Source organism: Hibiscus syriacus, unplaced genomic scaffold (genome assembly GCF_006381635.1).
Source record: "Hibiscus syriacus cultivar Baekdansim isolate YM2019G1 unplaced genomic scaffold, ASM638163v2 tig00111200_pilon, whole genome shotgun sequence".
In the NCBI taxonomy this organism is placed as follows: domain Eukaryota; kingdom Viridiplantae; phylum Streptophyta; class Magnoliopsida; order Malvales; family Malvaceae; genus Hibiscus; species Hibiscus syriacus.
The window spans coordinates 315,402-323,886 of NW_024063016.1; the positions used below are offsets into that span (position 1 = coordinate 315,402).

At 38.4% G+C, this 8,485-nt stretch overlaps 1 pseudogene; it reads right to left on the reverse strand.

Annotated features, from left to right (window-relative positions):
* Window positions 1-393: 393 nt before the first annotated feature.
* LOC120155652 lies at window positions 394-6,779 on the reverse strand (annotated as a pseudogene).
* Window positions 6,780-8,485: the final 1,706 nt, after the last annotated feature.

Below are 8,485 nucleotides of genomic sequence, written 5' to 3' on the forward strand. Positions count from 1 at the left end.
AGCATATGTCTTTTTGCCCACCTCAAGCTCAAAGTTTAGTCATGTAGCCTCAAAACCTCCTTGCTGGCTGAAAGAACTCCCATGCAAGCAGACTCTAAAGTTTAAATTAATTGATCTGATTCCCAGTAACCAGCCACAAAGAAATTCAGATTAACTTGTACCACCAGACCAATGTAATTGCAAGCATGATAGGCCTAAAGAACATACTGTTTGTTAGAGTGACCTCAGGATTAAATCCATCACCAGAAGCTCACAGAGAAAACAGACTGCAACAAACAACTTAATTGCAGACCAAAAAGTCTGTAGAACTGACACTACAACAATGACTCAATAAAGTGTAGTGAAAAAGAAAGAACAGATTAATTACAGTACCTACCAGCTCACGATGAAATGCAGAACTTGAAGTTCATTTCCGATCACCAGCACCCCTTCAGTATCACTTAAAAAAAAGTCAGAAATAGGGATAACTACCCACCAAGACTCTACATGATGAAACTTGAAGAAAAGGCTAACTAAAATAAAGAAGATTTGCATGATGAAAATGAGGTGTCAATAATTACCAAAGTTTTGAATCAATCGTCCCGGGTAGGAAATAATGTAAGAACCTTCCTTCCACCATTGCCATTGGCAGATTCCAAATCCTCCACATAACTACTGGGAGCTTGATTGTGCACCGGCGTCCCTCCCATCCTGTGCATTGGTTGCTGCGTCTGCCTGCCTAAGAAAGGATGCTCGAATTGGCTATTTGGAGATGATCCGTAGAGCCCCACTTGTGGCCGATGATACTGAGACTGCAAATGAGGATGTCCTACAACGGCCGCCAGCATTTGCTGCTGTTGCTGGTGATGCTACAGTGTTGGCACTGGCACGAAGGGTAAGAAATTCTCTGAATTAGCTCGACCAGGATGAAGAAAGTGTGGCGGAACCGGTGAGCTTGCGAACAAATGGTCCGTCGTTGGATCAGCTGAGGCCCCTAATCTGGCACCACCATATCCGCCGTTGGCACCACCTCCACTACCACCAGACAAGCCTTGCATTCTCTTCAAATAAAGGCAATACTTCTTCAAATGGCTCGCAACATTTTCTCTCGTCAAGCCATCGACACTCATCAACTGCATTATGGTCTTGGGGACGACGTTCTTGATCCCCAAATGAGCCACGGCATCAACGAATCTCTTGTGGAGCTGTGGGGTCCACACGAAGCGAGGCCGCTTGAGAGTGCGCGCGGGCTCATCCCCGGCTGACCCTAATCCTAGGTCCCCGGAATCGGTGGCGAATTCAGACAAGCAGGGTTGCGAAGGGGGCAGTAGAGCCGAGGATGAGGAGGCTGTTGGTGTTGGGTATAGTTGGGGTTGCGAATGTCGAAGGTGAGAGAAAGATCAGGAGTAATTAGGGGTTAGGAAAGAGGCATAAGCTCCTCCGGGGAGGGTAGCTCTTCCTCCCTTCTAGAGAACTAATTTGAGTCTTCTTCCCTCATAATTATTCACATATAACAATTAACAGTGTTGAGAATTAAGCAATGCCAGCTAGAAATCTTGCCAACAGGAGTTGTTAGTTGCTGGTTTTGTTAACTGATTCTGTTAGGATTAGCTGTCCATTAATGGTTTAAACTATCAGTGTTAACTCATGAAGGGAGCAATTAGCATGGCTATATTAACAGGTCATTTGACCAAGGGCTGAGCAACAGCGTTTAGCCTACATTCTATTTTCCAATGCTTTAGTCCATTCTTTATTTTTTCCAGAACGTTGTTCATACAAGTTTTAACATGGTATCAGATGTCTAGCGATCCAATTGCCAGTGGTTCTACGGTGATCTTTCTTTGATGTTTTTGTTTTCTGCTTATCATGCCTGACTCATTTATTGCGGTCGAAGCTGCATCAGAAGGAAGCAGTGCTGCTGCTGCCAATAATCAGATGGTGGAGAAGCCATTCATGAACAAGTATGTTAATGTTCGACTAGATGACAACAACTTCCTTATTTGGAAACAACAAGTTCTCCTTATAATTCAAGGACACGAGTTGGAACATCTGCTGGATGAATCACTGCCGATTCCACCTCAAACCATTGTCGATGAATCTGGTGAATTAATAGTGAATCTGGTGTATCGACGTCACAGAAAGCAGGATAGTTCATTGGCATCCTGGCTTCTTTCAACAGTCAATCCTTCCATTCTTCCTCAGCTTGTAGGAGCACATACCTCTTCTAAGATCTGGAATATAGTTCTCAGCATGTTCTCGAAGCTCTCCACTACAAAGATTATGAGCCTCCATGGAAGACTCAGGTCTCTTAAAAAAGGAAACCTATTTGTGCGCGAATTTTCCACACAAATCAAGAGATTTGTGACTTGCTTGCGACGAGTGGAAGCCCGGTTTCTGAGATTGATCAAATTGTTACGTTACTCAATGAGCTACCAGGTGATTTTGAACCATTTTTTGCTGCCATAACAGTGAGTCGTGAACCTTATACCTTTGACAACATCACTTCGGTTCTCATTGATGCTGAATCGAGGATTGGTGACCTTATGAAGACATCGGTCAGCATAAACTTAACCATGCTTAATAATTACAATGAAGGAAATGATAATGGTAATCGTGACAAGTATTACACTAATAATAGATCGAATGATACTCGAGAAAAAAACTCATAACATGAATAAGTATAAGGGCATACCAAGGCATCAATGTCAATTATGTGGGAAGATTGGTCATCTAGTGGATAGGTGTTGGCATCGCTTCGATGAGAAATTTAAAGGAGTAGCCTCCAGGCAGTCCAGAGATACCAATGAGATGCATGCCAACGTATGTAAATATGATGCTAATGATTCGTCTTATAATCCGTTTGTTCACACAGTTGCAGGTGGTGAGGTGGTCACTGAAGATGCCACTACTAACACTGTGCAAATCAACTCTCTCATTGCAAAAGGAGTATTGTCTGCTGCTGACAAGTGGTATCCCGATTCAGGTGCTACTCACCATGTGAGCAACGACAAAGCTGCAACATCCTTGGGTCGACCATTCTCGGGAAAAGGTTAGGTCTACCTTGGTGATGGTTCCACTTTACCCATCTCACATATAAGTAATGTGCCATTGACTGCCAATACATGCGACTTACAGCTAAAAAATGTCTTGTGCGTCCCAAAAATAACTAGGAATTTGTTGTATGTTTATAAACTTACACAAGACAACAATGTATATCTCGAGTTTCACTCAGACAAGTGTTTTGTGAAGGATGAAGGAACTGGCCGAATCCAGTTGGAAGAAAAACTAGAAAATGGGTTGTGTTGCTTTAATAAAATTGCTCAAATAGATGGCATGCTTCATCAGGTTACTGCTCATGCTGAAGAAAAAGACGTTAAGTTCAATAAAAGTTTTTGGTTATGACATCGACGGTTGGGACCCTGCATCAAAAATCCTACTTCGATCTTTCATGTTAAGAATGTTGTTAATGATAATAGTGAAATATGTGTTTAATGCTAGCTAGGAAAAAGTCACAGGCTTCCTTTTTGTAATCTGATACAGTCTACAGTCGTTTGTTTGAGATGATAGAAACTGATGTATGGGGTCCAACACCGATTAAGTCTGGTGGCTGGCAATATTATGGTTTCATTTATAGATCTGTACAACAGGAATGTCTGGGTATACTTGATGCGTAATAAATCAGATATTACTCAAGCATTCAATTTATTTCATGCTCTTGTTAAAAATCAGTTTAAAACAAACATTGTTGTTTTACAAACTGATGGTGGAGGTGAGTATCGAAGTTTAGAGCGTTGTCTTGCAGCTGCAGGAATTAAACACAGGGTTACATGTCCACATACCTCGCAACAGAATGGTGTAGTTGAGCGCAAACACCGAGACATCATTGATACAGCCTTAAAAATTCTAGCTCAGTCAGTAGTTCCCTTTAAATATTGGTCGTATGATGTACTTACTCCAGTTTACCTAATCAATAGGTTACCTGCAGATGTTCTTGGAGGAATCCTACCATTTGAGAAGCTGTATAGTAAGAAACCCGGTTATCAGTTTCTTAGAGTCTTTGGCAGTCAATGCTTCCCATGTCTTCGACCTTTTAATCGGCACAAGTTTGACTTCAGGTCCAAGCCATATATGTTTCTTGGCTACTCTCCACAGCATCATGGATATCAGTGCCTTGATGAATCAGGTCCTTTGTATATTTCTCGACATGTGGTGTTTAATGAATATGTGTTTTCATGTGTGTCTCAACGTGTTGGTATTAATCAACGTGGTAAGCAAGTTGACTGGGCTATTATTTTCCCTTGCAAGGAGGTCAGCTTGACTGATCACGAGGATACTGGGTGCGATAATCTGGCTAATTTACCTGACTCGGTAAATGATACTGTGGCAGACTCATCTCACACATCTGGTGTAAGTGTTAGTCACAATGATAGAGCTCACACAATAGAGGTAGAGCCAGATGTTGTGTCTAGAGCTGCTGCTCAATCAGAGGCTACTCACAATAAGTTTATGCATTCGGGTACTGCTCCAAATGATTACCAAAATGGTTCAGCAAGTGTTCATGAGTCAGGTGCTTCAAGCAAAACTGTGTCTGATGAATATAACAATGTGGATGCTCAGCATACCACAAATAGGAACCACATGGTTACTCACAGCAAAGCAGGAATCTTCAAACCTAAAGTTTATAATGCCTTGTTTAATGAGACTCCTCTGAATGTGCAGGATGCTCTACAACATAAACATTGGTGTGTTGTAGTAGAAATGGAATTCAAGGTGTTAACTGATAATAACACGTGGAAGTTGGTTCATCTGTCAGCTGATCGAAAGGCCATTGGGTGTAAGTGGTTATTTCGTATTAAACACAACTCGAATGGTTCTGTTAATAGATTCAAAGCAAGGCTTGTCGCAAAAGGGTATTCTCAAGTACCAGGATGTGACTTTGTTGACACCTTCAGTCCTGTGGTGCGATTCTTCACAATAAATGTGTTAATATCGGTTGCTGCTTCACGAGATGGCAAGTAAATCAAGTAGATGTTAATAATTCTTTCCTCAAAGGTGATCTACAAGAGGAAGTATACATGCCTCAACCAGAAGGGTTCGAGTAGACTGGTGATCGCGGAGAAAAACTAGTGTGCAAGCTTCAAAAGGCCCTTTATGGACTTAAACAAGCCCCTCGCAATTGGTATCATAAGCTCCAACAATGCCTGTGTGATATAGGATTTCGACCTTCTAGAGCTGATAGCTCTTTATTCATTCATGGCACAAAACATGATACAACATATGTTGTTGTGTATGTTGATGATATTCTTGTAACATGTTCTTTTGAAAAACGTGTTAACGATGTTAAGAAGCAACTTCATGACAGGTTCTCGTTAAAGGATCTCGAGTTTATTCACTATCTTTTGGGTATTGAAGTTGTTCATACAATAACTGGGATATTTTTGAATCAAAAGAAATATGTGGAAGAGTTGTTGACCAAGTTTAGTGTACATGCTAAACCAGTTGACATACCTTTACCTATTACTCTTAAGTTGAGTTCAAAAAATGCAGGAGCTCCAGTAAATGCTCAACAGTATCGAAGTTCATTGGACAGGCGTTAAATGCATTCTACGTTACCTAAAAGGTACAATGGATTATGGGTTATGGTTGAACAAGGGTCAAGTACAACTTCAAATAAAGGCGTTTACAGATGCAGATTGGGGCAGTGACCCCGATGATAGACGATTGGTTTCCGGGTATTGTGTTTACCTAGGAAGTCATTTGTTGTCATGGAGCTCACGCAAGCAAAGGTTGGTGTCTCGATCAACAGCTGAGGCAAAATACAAAAGCCTTGTTGACACAACGGCTGAGGTTCTTTGGGTTAAAGCAGCTCTAGATGACATGAATGTTGAACTGTCTCAAACTTCAGTTATATGGTGTGATAATACCTGCACTGTTGCCATGGCTGCTAATCCAGTTTTGCATGCCAAAGTTAAACATGTGGACTTAGATATTCACTTTGTTAGGGAAAAAGTCATGGACAAGCATCTAATAGTCAATTATGTTCCTACAAATTGCCAAATTGCAGATGTGTTAACAAAGTCGTTGGTTACAACTTGATTTCAGGAATTACGCCAAAGGTTCAATGTGTTCTCGCTGCAAAGGCTTTAGCAGCACAAGAACTAAGTTTTTTTTTCTTCAAGAAATTGAAAAAAATGGATGAATGTTGAGAATTAAGCAATGCCAGCTGGAAATCTTACAGCTGGAATTGTTAGTTGCTGGTTTCGTTAACTGATTCTGTTAGGATTAGTTAGGTGGTTAAGCCAGCTGTCCATTAATGGGTTAAACTATCAGTGTTAGCTCATGAAGGGAGCAATTAGCATGGCTATATTAACATGTCATTTGACCAAGGGATGAGCAACAACTTTTAGCCTACATTATGTTTTTCCAATGCTTTAGTCCATTCTTTCTGTTTTCCAGAACGTTGTTCATACAAGTTTTAACAATTGTGCGCGCGGGCTCATCCCCGACTGATTATCCCAGGTCCCTGAAATCGACGACGAATTCGGACAAGGAAGGTTGCGAAGGGGGCAGTAGAGCTGAGGAAGGCGGAGGATGAGGAGGCGGTTGGTGTTGGGTATGGTTGGGGTTGCGAATATCGAAAGTGAGAGCAAGATCAGGAGTAATTAGGGATTGGAAAAAAGGCATAAGCTCCTCCGGGGAGGGTATCTCTTTCTCCCATCTGGAGAACCAATTTGAGTCTTCTTCCCTCATAATTATTCACAGATAACAATTAACAGAAACCCAAATTGGAGCTACAAATCCAAGCACACTGCACCAACCAACCAACAAACAAAAGGATTGTTGAGTTTCAGAATTTACTCCATTATTTGAGGGATTAATAACAAACAATTGCTTATTATTTTTGGGGGGGGGACAAGAATAAGACCAAGTGGAGAGAGGTTGGAGGTTCAAGGTGGATCTTTATTTTCTCCTTTTCAACTTTTTCCCATGCCTACACTGTTTCATGCCTTTCTTCATATTCATTTCCATTTTTTCATATGCGTCATTAGTCAACAAATGCAAATTATTTTTTAGTTAAGATTCCTGTCCTTTTTGTTGTTGATTGAATTTGAATTTGAATTTTTAATTTATTTTTCTCATGAAAACCTCATATATATATATTTAATTTTATTCGATCCTATTAGTGATAGAGTTGAATTTTGAACTCAAGAGTCATGATCCCTTTCAAAAGAATTAACCAATATGCTAAGTAAAGAGTTTGATAAATTTGTATCAATTTTTTTTATTTAATTTAAATCGTGTATTATCTAAAAATTATAGGTTTAAACTCGCTTTTTGGCCCAATAACCTATGCGGGTAAATTATTTGGTCTAATATGGAAATAGAGATTTTAATTTGTAATTTACGATATTTTGTACATTAAACGGCAAACTCTTCACATTGAGGTGACGAATTCGATTGAAAATATTTTTTATTGGTCTCGGGTATATGGACCCCATGTGGGTCAATATTTTAATATTTTATCGGAACTCATCACGTTGAGGTGACGAGTCCACTTAGAATTTATTTAATTTTTTTATATTCATTAAATAATTTATTTTTTTAAATCTACAAATCTCGTCATATCGATGTGATGAGTTTGCTTAGAATTTCAAAAAGTAGTTGTTGTTCAATGGATAATTTTGAAATTTTAAAATGTTAGCTATTGAAACTCGTTATGTCGACGTGACGAGTTTCAACGGATATAATTTAAAAAATATTAATTAAAAAATAATTGTCGCAATCGTCTTTCAGTTGGGCCCCGGAATTGGGCTTCGACTTAGAAAAATGTGGATTGGAGTCGCCACCAATCATTTATTTAAAAATAAATGGGTTGATCGGATACCCTATTTCTTACCTAATCTGCGTCTTACCATAAATATGTCGGGCTCGGGAGTAGGTTACGGTCAAGGAAGGATTAGCACCCTTGAACCGCCCTTTCGGTACTACGTAATTTCCAGTTGTCTTAATTAAGAAAAATAACAAGTTAAATTAAAAGGTAAAGTTTCGATCCTAATTACTTACCCTTGATTGATTTGAAAATATCCTTTAAAAAAATCGAGAAATGTGATAGATAAACAAGGTAAAGAAAACAAATAAGATACAAGGGAAAAATAAAATAAATAAGTAAGATAAGAAAAAAAATAGTAAAGTAATAATTATATATAGTAATATTTGAAAAAAGGAAAATATATATATATATATATATATATATATATATCAAAGTATTAAAAAATAATATAATAATAATGAATAAAAAACGAAAATAATAAAAAATAATATAAATATATAAAGTTATAAGATATATTACATAAATAAAGAAATAATCAAATAAAAATAATTAAGAATATATATATTTAATAATAGGTATATAAATAAACTATTAAAAGTATAAAAAATATATACGACTAGATAAAGATAATTACAATATATATATACAATAATATTAGACTTATAAGTAAATATT